Source organism: Triticum urartu, chromosome 3, assembly GCF_003073215.2.
Source record: "Triticum urartu cultivar G1812 chromosome 3, Tu2.1, whole genome shotgun sequence".
Classification (NCBI taxonomy): Eukaryota; Viridiplantae; Streptophyta; class Magnoliopsida; order Poales; family Poaceae; genus Triticum; species Triticum urartu.
The window spans coordinates 198,850,820-198,867,453 of record NC_053024.1 but is presented as its reverse complement, the minus strand read 5'-3'; positions in this window follow the sequence as shown (position 1 = coordinate 198,867,453).

Genomic DNA, 16,634 nt, shown 5'->3' with positions numbered 1-16,634 from the left:
GCTCGCCCGCTTTGGGCCCTGATGAGAAGAGCATGATATACCAGTTCAGAGGTGGTCTCAGAGAAGAAATCCAGCTCGCTCTTGTTCTCTTTGAGCCCTTGAGGTACGATGAGTTCTACAACATGGCACTGAAGCAAGAGGCTGCTCAGTTGAGGTGTGATGCTTACAAGAAGCGAGTTAGAGATGTTACTCCTTCTTCCTCTACTCAAGTGGCCAAGCAGCAGAAGTATTGGCTTCCTCCTCCTCCGTTTCGTCAGCCGTATCAGCAGAAGAGCAAAGGTGGCAGTGGATCTTCCCACCCACCCAACCCTGGCTTTCAGAACAAGACTTCGTCCCAACCTCCAAGATCGAGTGCTCCGTATCACCGTCCGCTTTCAGAGGTCACGTGCAACAAGTGCCAACAGAAGGGCCACTATGCCAACAAGTGTTTCAACCAGAGGCGTCTTCCTCCTCCTCCTCCTGTCAGATCGGCAAGTACAGCTGTGGTCAAGCATAACCCCAAGTCCGCCAAGGTCAACTTGATGAATGCAGCTCAGGCAAAGGATTCGTCAGATGTCATCGTGGGTAACCTTCCTGTTAATGATATTCCTGCAAAAGTTCTTTTTGACACGGGTGCATCGCATTGTTTCATCTCAAGACCGTTTTCATCTAAGCATGGTTTGGCTATGCAAATTTTGCCTAGTCCATTAGCAGTTGTATCTCCCAGTAGGCGCATGCATGCTAACTCCATTGCTCTGGATGTTACTATCACTTTGGGAGACTACAAGTTTCTGGCTTCTCCAACAGTTCTTGGTGACTCGGATATTGATCTTATTCTCGGGATGGATTGGCTTTCTAAGCACAAGGCGCATCTTGATTGTGTTGCCAGGCAGATTCAATTGACTCATTCGTCTGAGGATGTAATTGTCTTTGCCGCTCGAGATAATACCATCCGTCTGTTTTCTCTCAATGAGAAGGGTGAACTCGATGCTATCTCGCAAATTCCGTCGTTTGCAACTATCAAGACGTCTTTCCAGAAGAGCTTCCAGGAATGCCTCCGCACCGGCCAGTTGAATTCCTCATTGATCTTGAGCCTGGCACGGAACCTGTGTGCAAGCGTCCTTACAAGCTCGGACCTAAAGAGCTGAAGGAGCTGAAGAAGCAACTCGATATTCAAGAGAAAATGGGTCTCATCCGGCCTAGTTCTTCTCCGTGGGGTTGTGGTGTTCTTTTTGTGAAGAAGAAGGATGGAACGGACCGGCTTTGTGTTGATTACCATCCATTGAACAAGAAGACCATCAAGAACAAATATCCACTTCCCAACATCAATGAGCTGTTCGAACAACTCAAAGATGCCCAAGTATTCTCCAAGCTTGATCTCCGTATGGGTTATCATCAGATTCGAATCCATGAGCAAGATATTCCCAAGACAGCTTTCAGGACAAGCTATGGTTCATATGAATACACTGTCATGTCTTTTGGCCTCGTCAACGCTCCTCCGACTTCTCTCGCATGATGAACTTCATCTTCAACGCCTACACCAATGACTTCGTTTTGGTCTATCTCGACGACATTCTGGTTTTCTCAAAGAACAAGGAAGATCATGCCAAGCACTTGCGTTTGGTGCTCAATAAGCTCAGAGAACACAAGTTCTACGCTAAGTTCTCAAAGTGCGAATTTTGGCTCGATGAGGTTCTTTATCGTGGTCATATCATCTCTGTCAAGGGCATTGCGGTGAATCCTGAGAAGGTGTCTGCAATTGTGAATTGGGAACCTCCTCAGAACGTGAAGCAACTACGTAGCTTCCTCGGTCTCGTAAGCTACTGCCGAAGATTCGTTGAAAACTTTTCTAAGATCGCGAAGCCTCTCTCTAATCTTCTCCAGAAGCACGTCAAGTACGTTTGGTCTCCGGAGTGTGACATTGCTTTCAACACTTTGAAAGAGAAATTGATCACTGCTCCAGTTCTAACTCCGCCTGATGAATCCAAACCGTACGAGGTCTTTTGTGATGCATCTCTCCAAGGTCTTGGCGCAGTATTGATGCAAGAGAAGAAAGTTGTTGCTTATACCTCTCGCCAGTTGAAGCCCAATGAGAAGAACTATCCCACTCATGATCTCGAGTTGGCGGCAGTTGTGCATGCTCTTTTGACTTGGAGACATCTTCTATTGGGAAGAAAAGTGAACATTTTCACTGATCACAAGAGTCTCAAGTACATCTTCACTCAGCCTAATCTCAACCTCAGGCAAACTCGATGGGTCGAAATGATTCAAGAGTATAATCCGAGTATCGAGTATACTCCAGGCAAGGCCAATGTGATTGCTGACGCATTGAGCAGAAAGGCTTACTGCAACAGTCTGATTCTCAAGCCTTATCAACCCGAGCTTTGTGAAGCTTTCCGCAAACTTAATCTGCAAGTTGTTCCTCAAGGTTTCCTGGCCAACCTTCAAGTCTCTCCTACCTTGGAAGACCAGATTCACCAAGCCCAGCTTCTTGATGCTATGGTGAAAAGGTGAAGATTGGGATTGCCAAGAGTCAACCCAAGTACAAGTGCTACCGCCTTGATGACAGGGATACTCTCTTCTTCGAGGATCGTATTGTTGTACCCAAAGGTGACCTCCGTAAAGTGATCATGAACGAGGCTCACAATTCTCTCCTCTCCATCCACCCTGGGAGTACGAAGATGTATCAGGACCTCAAGCAGGCTTATTGGTGGACTCGAATGAAGCGCGAGATTGCTCAATTCGTGAATGAATGTGATGTCTGCAGAAGAGTGAAGGCAGAACACCAAAGGCCAGTGGGTCTCCTCCAACCTCTTGCCATTCTAGAATGGAAGTTTGACCACATTGAAATGGACTTCGTGACTGGGTTTCCAAAGTCCAAGCGTGGAAATGATGCTATATTCGTTGTCATCGACAAACTCACCAAAGTGGCTCACTTTCTGCCTATCAAAGAGTCAATCACTGCAGCTCAGTTGGCGGAACTCTATACCTCTCGGATTGTCTCTCTGCACGGTATTCCTCAAGTGATCTCTTCAGACCGTGGCAGCATCTTTACCTCCAAGTTTTGGGATTCTTTTCAGAAGGCCATGGGCACCAACATCCGCTTCAGCACAGCTTTCCATCCTAAAACTAGCGGTCAAGTCGAGCGTGTCAACCAGATTCTTGAAGATATGCTCAGGGCTTGTGTGATCTCCTTCGGCTTGAAGTGGGAGGATTGTCTTCCTTATGCTGAATTCTCCTACAACAACAGTTTTCAAGCAAGTTCGGGCAAGGCCCCATTTGAAATTCTGTATGGCAGGAAGTGCCGTACCCCTCTCAACTGGTCTGAAACCGGTGAACGTCAGCTTTTGGGAAATGACTTAATCACAGAGGCAGAGGAAATGTGCAAAGTCATTCGAGATAACCTCAAAGCAGCCCAATCCCGTCAGAAGAGCTACTATGATAGTAAGCACCGTGATTTGGCTTTCGAGATTGGAGATCATGTTTACCTCCGCATCTCTCCTATGAAATGTACTCGTCGCTTCGGTATCAAAGGGAAGCTTGCCCCCAGATATGTGGGACCTTTCAAGATTGTCAGCAAGAGAGGCGATCTCGCCTATCAACTCGAGCTTCCTTCAAACTTTGCAAATGTTCATGATGTGTTCCATGTCTCTCAGCTCCGAAAGTGCTTCAAGACTCCTGACCGCACCATCAACTTCGAGGACATTGAGCTCCAAGAAGATCTTTCCTATCGTGAGCACCCCGTTTCTATTCTTGAAGAGAGTGAACGCAAGACTCGCAATAAGTCAATCAAATTCCTCAAAGTAAAGTGGTCACACCATTCCGACCGTGAAGCTACCTGGGAACGCGAGGATCACCTCCATTCTGAGTACCCGGCGTTCTTTCAGTCCTAGATCTCAGGACGAGATCCTTTCGTAGTGGTGGAGTGTTGTAACACCCCGGATATTACTTTCCCAATTTGTACTCCAACTCTTGCCGTTTCCGGCGTTAAGTTATTTTATTTTCTCGGGTTCGGGTTTTTGTCTCCGTGTGTGGTTATCGTTGTCATGCATCTCATATCATGTCATCATGTGCATTGCATTTGCATACGTGTTCATCTCATGCATTCGAGCATTTTCCCCATTGTCCGTTTTGCATTCCATCGCTTGGTTCTCCTCCAGTGGTCATTTCTAGCTTTCTTTCGTGTGTGGGGTTTAAACATTTCCGGATTGGATCGAGACTTGCCAAGCGGCCTTGGTTTACTACCGGTAGACCGCCTGTCAAGTTTCGTATCATTTGGACTTCGTTTGATACTCCAACGGTTAACCGAGGGACCGAAAAGGCCTCGTGTGTGTTGCAGCCCAACACCCCTCCAATTTTGCCCAAAACCCACCTAAACCTGCTCCATCATCTAGAGCGTTCGATCACGATCGCGTGGCCGAAAACCGCACCTCATTTGGACTCTCCTAGCTCCTCCTATGCCTATATAAAGACCCCCATTCCAAATCTCGGATCTCCTCCCCGAAACCCTAGAAAAATCCACCTCGCGCCGGCCGGACACGTCCGCCGCCGCCGCCCGCAGCCAACCGCGGCTTGCCACGTGTCGCGCCGCCGCACCCTCCGCCGCCGGCCTGCCAGGCCCGCGCGGGGCCCTCCCCGGCCCGCGCGCCCCCGCCGCCGTCTGCCTCCTCGCCCCCAGCGCCGATCCGCCGCTCCGCCGCACGCCGGCGTCGCCACCTCGCTGGCGTGAGCTCGCCGCGCCGCCCTAGGCCGAGCTCGCCCGCGCCGCCCGACGCCATCACTGGCCGCATCGCCCCACCGCGCCCGGAGCCCGCGCCAGCTCCACCCCGGCCATCTCCTCCTCCACGCCAAGGCCCCAGCCGCCGCCGTCTTCGTCGCTCCGGCGAGCTCGCTCCGGCCGACCTCGGATTGCATGCCCCGATCCAGATCTGGAATATTAGGGTTGACCCCGTTTTTTCCCTAAGTCCCTAATCCATATGCTCATGTTCATAGCCTCGTAACTTTGCATCCGTAGCTCTGATTCATGCATATAGCATATCAAATTGTTCGTCTCAGAGAGTACATCATTTCATTCCATGGCATCATTTTCATTTGAGTTCATCTTGATGCCCGAAATGCTGGTAGAAGAGGGCTACTTGAGTTAATTGTCAGATCTGCTACTCCATTTGCATATTTGGCATTTTTGCCATGATTATTGTGTGCATGATATGCCCATGAGCTCTACATATGTTTTTTTAAGGGTTTTGCCATCTCTCCAGAGGTGCAACCCATGCATTTTTGTTATGTGTGTGGTGACTAGCACAATCTTGCAAAGTGGTGCACTTGGTAATTCTGTTTTCAGGGACTTAGCATTTCCACTAAGTCCTTGAGCTGTTTAGTTCATGATGCCATATGTTCATGTTGTTTCCTAGTGATCCATGCCTCTTTTGAGGATGATCAGTAAGGTTGTTTTGTTAATCTTGTAGTGCTCTATCAATCCATGTCCTTGTTTGCAATTATGGAGCAACCTAGCTTGAGTCAATCGAGCTCTACTTTTGCTACTTTGTGAATCTGGGCAGATTGTCAACTTGTTTGCAATTTTGCCGATGATGTTGTAGTTGATCCGTGCACGCTATGCTATTGTTCTTGCCATGTATAGCTTGCATTTTGTGTGTTCTTGATAGATGTATGCTTAGCTTTTCATGTCTTTCTCCATAGAGAGTGCATCGAGCTGCTCGTAAACATGCCTACTTGATATCTGTTTTCAGCATGCTCCAGTTTTCACTAAGTCTGTGATCTGATTATGTTTTTGCCATGTTCACATGCTTGCAATTGTATTTTCTGATCCCTTTTGGCTCAAGGTCACTAAGGGACTTTTGTTAAGCTCTTTGAGTAGCTCCATGCCATGCTTTACTTTGCCATGTTCAGGTCCTGTAGCATGTAGTTTTGTTGCTCCGAAGAGTGCTACCTGATCTGAAATTCCAGACAAGTGTTAATTTCACTAAGTCTGAGATCTGTTTGCCATATGCATTTTTGCCATGCTTGTTTGAACCTGTTAATGGATGAATTGGCCGTAGCTCAGTGCTAGACTTTTGTTAAGCATCTTGTGCATCCCTGCCATGTATTGTGTTGTCATGTTTGGGTGCTGTAGCATGTTCATCTCCTCGCATTTAGATGGCTACTTGCTGTAAATCGCAGACCGGTGTCATATTTGAATGCGTGCCATTTCCAAACCGTGTAACTCCGATTCCGGCGTTCTTTATATCGTTTTCAAGCGAATTCATCTCATCTTCCCAGTGGAACACTTGGATTTCCATGTTGAGGCCAGGTTCATGCATCCCTTGTCAATTCTTGCATATGCATCCCGCATCGCATCCCGCATAGCATACCATCCTTGCCTCATATTGGTTGATCCTTGCACGTGGTTGATTGTGTTCCGTTTGCTTGTTTGTCTTGTTTGGGTAGAGCCGGGAGACGAGTTCGCTAACGAGGAGCCCATTGAGTTTGCTTTTGAGGATCCAGTCAACTCTGACAACTTTGTAGGCAAGATGATCATACCCTCGAAATCACTACTATCTTTGCTATGCTAGATTTGCTCGCTCTTTTTCTATGCCAATGCTACGATGCCTACCAATTTATTTCAAGCCTCCCAAATTGCCATGTCAAACCTCTAACCCACCATGTCTTAGCAAACCGTTGATTGGCTATGTTACCGCTTTGCTCAGCCCCTCTTATAGCGTTGCTAGTTGCAGGTGAAGATTGGAGGCCGTTCCTTGTTGGAACATTTATTTACTTGTTGGGATATCATTATATTATCTTGTTATCTTAATGCATCTATATACTTGGTAAAGGGTGGAAGGCTCGGCCTCTCGCCTAGTGTTTTGTTCCACTCTTGCCGCCCTAGTTTCCGTCATATCGGTGTTATGTTCCCGGATTTTGCGTTCCTTACGCGGTTGGGTTATAATGGGAACCCCTTGATAGTTCGCCTTGATTAAAGCTTTTCCAGCAATGCCCAACCTTGGTTTTACCATTTGCCACCTAGCCTCTTTTTCCCTTGGGTCTCCGGAGCCCGAGGATCATCTTATTTAAACCCCCTCGGGCCAGTGCTCCTCTGAGTGTTGGTCCACCTGTCAGCTGCCGGTGGCCACCAGGGGAAACTCTGGGCTGGCCTACCCGTACCTAAGACAATCTGAGTCTGCCCTGAGAAAGAGATATGTGCAGCTCCTATCGGGATTTGTCGGCACATTCGGGCGGTGTTGCTAGTCTTGTTTTAACCTGTCGAAGTGTCTTGAAGAACCGAGATACCGAGTCTGATCGGATCGTCTTGGGAGGAGGTCTATTCCTTCATTGACCATGAGAGCTTGTCATGGGCTAAGTTGGGACTCCCCTGCAGGGATTTGAACTTTCGAAAGCCGTGCCCGCGGTTATGTGCAGATGGGAATTTGTTAATGTCCGGTTGTAGATAACTTGAACCTTAACTTAATTAAAATGAATCAACTGAGTGTGTTACCGTGATGGCCTCTTCTCGGCGGAGTCCGGGAAGTGGACACGGTGTTGGAGTAATGCTTGCGCAGGTTACGCTCTAGTTTCTCGCTCGCGCTTTGCCTCCTCTTCTCGCTCTCTTTTGCGAACAGGATAGCCACCATATATGCTAGTCGCTTGCTGCAGCTCCACTTATATATACCTTGCCTTACCTTTAAGCTTAAATAGTCTTGATCGCGAGGGTGCGAGATTGCTGAGTCCCTGTGGCTCACAGATTACTATTACACCAGATGCAGGGCCTGATGATTCCGCTCCAGGTGACGCGCTCGAGCTCAAGTGGGAGTTCGACGAGGACTCTCAACGTTATTATGTTTCCTTTCCTGATGATCAGTAGTGGTGCCCAGTTGGGGGTGATCGGGACCATGTCGCATGTTGGGTTATCTTTTATTTTGGCGCCGTAGTCGGGCCATGAGTGTTGGTTGATGTAATGTTATTTATGTACCTTGATTGACGTGGTGAGTGTAAGCCAACTATGTTATCTCCCCTTTATTATTATATTACATGGGATGTGTAAAGATTACCTTACTTGCGACATATGCCTTCAATGCGATTATGTCTCTAAGTCGTGCCTCGACACGTGGGAGCTATAGTCGCATTGAGGGTGTTACATTAGCACTCTGATTGCTCCTCTTACCGATGCTGAATCTTGTGAAATTAATACTGCTTTGCTGAATCTTGTTATGAAAGATCCGTTCTCTGGCCTTCCTAGAGAAGATGCCGCAACCCATCTAAATAGCTTCGTTGATTTGTGTGACATGCAAAAGAAGAAAGATGCCTTTATAAAAGCGTGTTCTTCTAGTTCCTATGAAAATAATGATGAAGATCTAAAAGTTATTGATGTGTCCCCTATTAAATCTTTGTTTTGCAATATGAATCTTGATAATAATGGGACTGAATATGATCCACCTTTACCTAGAAGGCGTTCCAAGAATTCTGAATCTTTTGATCTTGATGCTAAATTTGATAACAGTGGGATTGAAGAAATTAAAACCCTAGATGTTGCTAAACCCACTATTATGGATTTCAAGGAATTTAACTATGAAAATTGCTCTTTGATTGATTGTATTTCCTTGTTGCAATTTGTGCTAAATTATCGTCATGCTTATAGTCAAAATAAAGCGTTTACTAAACATATCGTTGATGCCTTGATGCAATCTTATGAAGAAAAACTTGAATTGGAAGTTTCTATCCCTAGAAAACTTTATGATGAGTGGGAACCAACTATTAAAATTAAAATTAAAGATCATGAATGTTATTCTTGATGTGATTTGGGTGCTAGTGTTTCGACGATTCCAAAGACTTTGTGTGATTTGTTAGGTTTCTGTGATTTTGATGATTGCTCTCTAAACTTGCACCTTGCGGATTCCACTATTAAGAAATCTATGGGAAGAATTAATGATGTTCTTATTGTTGCAAATAGGAATTATGTTCCCATAGATTTTATCGTTCTTGACATAGATTGCAATCCTTCATGTCCTATTATTCTTGGTAGACCTTTCCTTAGAACGATTGGTGCAATTATTGATATGAAGGAAGGAAATATTAGATTCCAATTTCCATTAAGGAAAGGCATGGAACACTTTCCTAGAAAGAAGATTAAATTACCTTATGAATCTATTATGAGAGCCACTTATGGATTGCCTACCAAAGATGGCAATACCTAGATCTATTCTTGCTTGTTATGCCTAGCTAGGGGTGTTAAACGATAGCGCTTGTTGGGAGGCAACCCAATTCTATTTTTATTTCTTGCTTTTTGCTCCTGTTTAGTAATAAATAAATTATTTAGCCTCTGTTGTTTGTTGTCACACCCTAGCTAGTTCAAGCATTAGAGTGTGCATCATGTTTAAATTTCTCTTAAATTTGAAATGGGGAAAGCAGAAACCCCCAACACCCCCCTGGAAACAACTAGGGTTTACTAAAATTATTTTCAATGAACCTGAAATGCCCTTCTAAAAAGTTCACCCTCCTTGTCTTGGGTTAAAACCTCTGGCAAAATTGGTGCACAATTTTCTAGGTCAACAGAAGGTCATTGAATTAAATCATAAGTATTTGAATTTGGGCATTTAAATGCTATAAAATAATTTAAATGCTCAAATAATCCTGGAAATAAATGTTTGCTATTGGAAATAATCTAAACAGAGCCCATAATTATATTCAGGATTTTTGGAAACGTTTTAGTATTTTATTTAAAGCCCAACAGTTGCAGTTAATTAGAAAAACAGAAACAAATAAAGAGAGAGAGAGAGAGAGAGAGAGAGGGAAGCCCACCCGGGCCTTACCTGTGCTGGCCCAGCCACCAGGCTCGGCCCAGCCTACTGGCTCTGCCAGTCGTCATCCTCCTCGCGCCAGAAGGACGCGGAGCGCGTGGCCGGCGCCGGCGGCTACACGCCGGCCACCTCCTGCTTCCGCCGACGCCTGGAGACGCCTAGGGGTGCCACGCGACCCCCACGTCCCCCTCTCATCCTCGCTCACTCTCCCCTCGTCTCCCTCACCCTCTCCCGCACCATGGCCGACGAGCTTGTCACCGTCTCACCGCCGTAGTCGCGCTCTCCGTCACCCCCTCGCCTCTCTGACCTATCCGGAAGCTCCGCCGCGACGCCCTCGCCCTTCCCACCGAGCCACGCATCGCTGGAGGCCCTGCATCGCCGCCATCGAATCCTCTTCAACCTCGGTACCCGCCAGATGCCGTTCATCGATTCGCCTCGCTCCGGTCGCCCCCGAGCCCACTGAGCTGCTCATCGACCTTCCTGTGAGCTCCGTCGCCTTTCCCCTCTTCTTTCCCACGCGTTTGCACCCTCTAGGCCATAGTTCCACCATGGCCGAAGCTCGTCTCTGCTTGAGCTCGTCGCCGGCGTCGCTTCGGCGACCATTCGGTCCTCCCGTGCTATGCAACGTGCTTGCTGCATCGCGTAGTGCCTCGCTAGCGCTTCAGTTTCCGTGTTTGCATGCCGCAGCCCACTCCCCGCACATGGCCAAACTCCAGCCGCCGCCTTGGAGCTCGCCGTCGTCGTCTCCAGCCACCGTAGGCCCGGCCTCCACCACCACTAGATGCGCGACTGCAAGAGCTCTCCAACTATCCCAAGAACGGCCTCGCCCGTGCCGTGCGGGCGTTTTCCGAGCTGCGCCACCGTCTCGGGCCTCGCCGGCGTCGAGTCGCCGGCGAGTTTGACCCAGTTTGACTCCTGGGTGGGCCCAGGTAGACCCTCCTGAGTCTATGACAGGTGAGGCCGGTCTGCTAACTAACTTAGGATTAGTTTTAATTAATTTTAATTAAATCAATCACTGACATGTGGGCCCAGGCCCCACTGACAGCTAATTAGTGTTAATCTAATCATGTTAATTAGTGAGAGGCTGACAGAAGGGGCCCACCAGTCAGGTTTGACCTGGGCTGGCGCCTTTGACCTGCTGAGGTCAGCATGACGCAATGCTGATGCAGTAATGCATTTTCTGTATTTATTTTTATTCAGGAATTTCCAGAAAATAGTTAAAACTTCTAAAAATCATAGAAAATCAACCATAGCTCCAAATGCAAAGATTTATATATGAAAAATGATCAGAAAAATTCAATCTATCCATCTGTAATGGTTTCATGCATGACAAAACAAGTCTACCTTGCTGTTTAAGCAGAATAAGGAAATGCACTATTAAGGCGATGTTTAATGAGCTAATATTTGAATCTTTGATTCAAATGAGTTCATTCCTTTCTGTTATAGCTTGCATTAGGCCAAGACACATTCATATTGCCATGTCATAGCATGCATCATGTTGTTGCATATCGTCATGTGTTGATTGTGTTCCGATGTGTTCTTCGTGGTAGGTTCAGCCTCCGAGGATATTCACGACTATCCAACTGAAGGGCAGTATCCCACTACCACTCCATCAGGCAAGCAACATTGATCATTCCGATACAAACCCATGTTCTCGCTTCTGCTCTTGTTTACTGTATTAAGACAACGCGATTCAAACTGCTGTGTGCTACGGTAGTTGAACCCTTATCCTCTGCATGACCTGTCATTGCCAGAGTAACTATATGAAACCCACTAGCATGTGTAGGAGTTGATTGAGCCATGTATGTGATTCCTACCTTGCTATGCCTGCTATGCTTAGAGTTGTGTCAGGTCTGGTTCATCTGGGTGATGGGCCAGAGTGAAATGCTTATGCCGGTAATGTGAGGGATGTGTTGAACATGTTTTGGTAAAGGTATCGATGAGAGGCCATGTAGGAGTACATGGTGGGTTGTTTCATTGAGGCCGTCCCTAAGAACTGAGATCTGTATGTGTGATTTAAGATTCAGCTACTACCATGCATTGGGATCCTTAATTGACCCTCTCGGCTTCTTAACCACCCTAGTACTCTGTCCAGGAGTTGCAAATAGTTTCTGGTGTTTGTAGGTTATGTGTTGGTGGCCGTGCGTAGCACTGACCCTAGGGGTGGGCTATGTTGCGGTAGATCCACCGTGGCACGGTGTACCGAGTCACCCGTTTGGTGTCTCGGGATCCCTGTTCACATTGTTCGGGGCCGTATGTGGAAGCCTCGGCCGGACTTGCTGCGGATGGAACCTGGATAGGCGATAAACCTGGACTAGAGACTTAAGTGTTTAGGTAGGCCGTGGCCGACACCCTCGCTGGGCTTCCGCTTGAAGGTTGTCGAGTACATGTCGTGTAAACGGCGGTAAGTGGTGAAAGCGTGTATGAAGAAGTACACCCCTGCAGGGTATAAAACTATTCGAATAGCCGCGTCCGCGGTAAAGGACTACTTGGTTGCCTATATAGTTCATAGACAAGTTAATGGGTACTAATAAAAGACTCAAGATAAGTGTGAGTACCGAGGATGGCCCTCTCGTAGGATGACGAGGGAGGATCCCCGGTGGAGTATTGTGTTGGTGAGTAGTGGACTCGTGTGCGAAAACTATTTTACTGGTGAAGTTCCGTAGGATAGCTTAGCCAAGAGTCAAAGATGGCTTGCTGCATTAACCCCACCACCTTCTTGAGAATAAGCATGTATAGTAGGTTCTGATGTAAGACTTGCTGAGTACCTTTGTACTCAAGTTTGCTTAATTACTGTTTTCAGATGACAACACCGCCCCCTTCGATGGGTTCTACGTAGACCTTGACGTCGACGAGTGACTAGCCACCCAGGTGGTGATCCTGGCCATGGAGGGCCCTATGTAGATAGATAGGCTTCGAGAAGCCTTCTTTCTTTCTAGAGTCTGTACTCAGACTAGTTGCTTCCGCATGTGCTTGTATGTTTGTATGACTTGAGTGTCGGGTCATGTGACCCCTGTCTGTATGAACATGTTATGTATGGCTCCCTGGAGCCTTTAAATAAAGTACTTGAGTTGTAGAGTTTTGTTGTGATGCCATGTTGTATCTACTCATATCGGGCATATTGTGTGTATGATTGAAATGCTTGGTATGAGTGGTATCCGACAATCTAGTTGTTTATCCTTGGCAGCCTTTCTTATGGGGAAATGTAGTCTAGTGTTCCTCGAGCCATAGTAGTCCGCTACAGCCCGGTTCACCGGAGTCCTGCTAGCCTAGCACTACTGTTCAGGACACTTGACTGGCCGGCATGTGTTTCACTTCGTTCCTATGTCTGTCCCTTCGGGGAAATGTCACGCTGTGACTTCCGGAGTCCTGCCTAGCCTCCCACAGCCCGGGTTCCCCGGAGTCCTGTTAGCCCAGTGCTACAGCCCGGAATCAATCGCTGATGACCGACATGCTCAATGTGATTCATGTATGCCTGTCTCCATAAGTCTGTGCCGCTTTGGGTTCATGACTAGCCATGTCGGCCCGGGTTCTCTGTCATATGGATGCTAGCGACACTATCATATACGTGAGCCAAAAGGCGCAAACGGTCCCGGGCCATGGTAAGGCGACACCCGTGGGATACCGTGCGTGTGGCCGCAAAGTGATATGAGGTGTTACCGGCTAGATCGATGTGACTTGGAATCGGGGTCCTGACTGTGTTTTTTGTGTTTAATTAGTGTTTGTGCCAAGTGGAACCGTTGGGAAGACTTGGGGAAAGTCTTGTTGAACTTGCTGTAAAAAATAGAAACTTTAGCACTCACGAGAACTGCTGTTATTTTTATTTGGAAAGTTCTATTTAGTTAATTCTTTTTTCAGATGATTAATAGATAAATTCCTCACTTCCAGAAATTTATTTTAGAATTTTTTGGTCCAGATCTTGCGCTAGCTACAGATTACTACAGACTGTTCTGTTTTTGACAGATTCTGTTCTTCGTGTGTTGTTTGCTTATTTTCATGAATCTATGGCTAGTGAATTAGTTTATAAACCATATAGAAGTTTGAATACAGTAGGTATAACACCCATATAAATAAATAATGAGTTCATTACAGTACCTTGAAGTGATCTTTTATTCTCTTTCGCTAACGGAGCTCACGAGATTTTCTAATTTAAGTTTTGTGTTGTGAAGTTTTCAAGTTTTGGGTAAAGATTTGATAGATTATGGAACAAGGAGTGGCAAGAGCCTAAGCTTGGGGATGCCCATGGCACCCCCAAGATAATCTAAGGACACCTAAAATCCAAAGCTTGGGGATTCCCCGGAAGGCATCCCCTCTTTCGTCTACTTCTATCGGTAACTTTACTTGGAGCTATATTTTTATTTACCACATGCTATGTGTTTTACTTGGAGCGTCTTGTATGATTTGAGTCTTTGCTTATTATTTTACCACAATCATCCTTGTTGTACACACCTTTTGAGAGATCCAGACATGATTTGTAATTTGTTAGAATACTCTATGTGCTTCGCTTATATCTTTTGAGTTATATAATTTTTCTCTAGTGCTTCACTTATATCTTTTAGAGCATGGTGGTGGATTTGTTTTATAGAAACTATTGATCCCTCATGCTTCACTTAGATTATTTTGAGAGTCTTAATAGCATGTTAATTTGCTTAAAACCCTAATATTCTTGGTATGGAAGATTAATAATAAAAATTCTCTTATGAGTGTGTTGAATACTATGATAAGTTTGATGCTTGACGATTGTTTTGAGACATGGAGATGGTGATATTAAAGTCATGCTAGTTGAGTAGTTGTGAATTTGAGAAATACTTGTGTTGAAGCTTGTGATTCCCGTAGCATGCACGTATGGTGAACCGTTATGTGATGAAGTCGGAGCATGATTTATTTATTGATTGTCTTCCTTATGAGTGGCGGTCGGGGACAAGTGATGGTCTTTTACTACCAATCTATCCCCCTAGGAGCATGCGCGTAATACTTTGCTTCGATAACTTGTAGATTTTTGCAATAAGTATATGAGTTCTTTATGACTAATGTTGAGTCCATGGATTATACGCACTCTCACCCTTCCACCTTTGCTAGCCTCTCTAATACCGCGCACCTTTCGCCGGTATCATACACCCACCATATACCTTCCTCAAAACAGCCACCATACCTACCTATTATGGAATTTCCATAGCCATTCTGAGATATATTGCCATGCAACTTTCCACCGTTCTGTTCATAACACACTCCATCATTGTCATATTGCTTAGCATGATGATGTAGTTGACATAGTATTTGTGGCAAAGCCACCGTTCATAATTCTTCCATACATGTCACTCATGAATCATTGCATATCCTGGCACACCGCCGGAGGCATTCATATAGAGTCATATTTTGTTCTAAGTATCGAGTTGTAATTGTTGAGTTGTAAGAAAAATAAAAGTGTGATGATCATCATTATTAGAGCATTGTCCCAGTGAGGAAAGGATGATGGAGACCATGATTCCCCCACAAGTCGGGATGAGACTCCGGACGAAAAATTAAAAAAAGAGAGAGAAAGAAAAGAGGCCATAAAAAGAGAAAAGGCCCAAATAAAAAAAGAAAAAAGAAAAAAATGAGAGAAAAAGAGAGAAGGGACAATGTTACTCTCCTTTTACCACACTTGTGCTTCAAAGTAGCACCATGATCTTCATAGTAGAGAGTCTCTCATGTTATAACTTTCATATACTAGTGGGAATTTTTAATTATAGAACTTGGCTTGTATATTCCAATGATGGGCTTCCTCAAATTTCCCTAGGTCTTCATGAGAAAGCAAGTTGGATGCACACCCACTTAGTTTCTTTTTGAGCTTTCATATAGTTATAGCTCTAGTGCATCCGTTGCATGGCAATCCCTACTCACTCACATTGATATCTATTGATGGGCATCTCCATAGCCCATTGATATGCCTAGTTGATGTGAGACTATCTTCCCCTTTTTGTCTTCTCCACAACCACCACTCTATTCCACCTATAGTGCTATATCCATGGCTCACGCTCGTGTATTGCGTGAAGATTGAAAAAGTTTTGAGAATGTCAAAAGTATGAAACAATTGCTTGGCTTGTCATCAGGGTTGTGCATGATTTAAATATTTTGTGTGGTGAAGATAGAGCATAGCCAGACTATATGATTTTGTAGGGATAACTTTCTTTAGCCATGTTATTTTGAGAAGACATAATTGCTTTGTTAGTATGCTTGAAGTATTATTATTTTCCATGTCAATATAAACTCTTGTCTTGAATCTTTCGGATCTGAATATTCATACCACAATTAAGAAGAATTACATTAAAATTATGCAAAGTAGCACTCCGCATCAAAAATTCTGTTTTTATCATTTACCTACTCGAGGACGAGTAGGAATTAAGCTTGGGGATGCTTGATACGTCTCCAATGTATCTATAATTTTTGATTGCTCCATGCTATATTATCTACTGTTTTGGACATTATTGGGCTTTATTATCCACTTTTATATTATTTTTGGGACTAACCTATTAACCGGAGGCCCAGCCTAGAATTGCTGTTTTTTGCCTGTTTTAGGGTTTCGAAGAAAAGGAATATCAAACGGAGTACAAGCGGAATGAAACCTTCGGGAACGTGATTTTCTCACTGAATAGAACTCAGGAGACCTGGACCCTACGTCAAGCCAACTAACAGGAGGCCACGAGGTAGGGGGCGCGCCTGCCGCCCCCCCCCCCCCCCGCGCCCCCCCCCCCCCCCTGGGCCCCCTGTTGCTCCACCGACGTACTTCTTCCTCCTATATATACCCACGTACCCCCAAACGATCAGATGAGGAGCCAAAACCCTAATTACACCGCCGTAAATTTCTGTATCCATGAGAGCCCATCT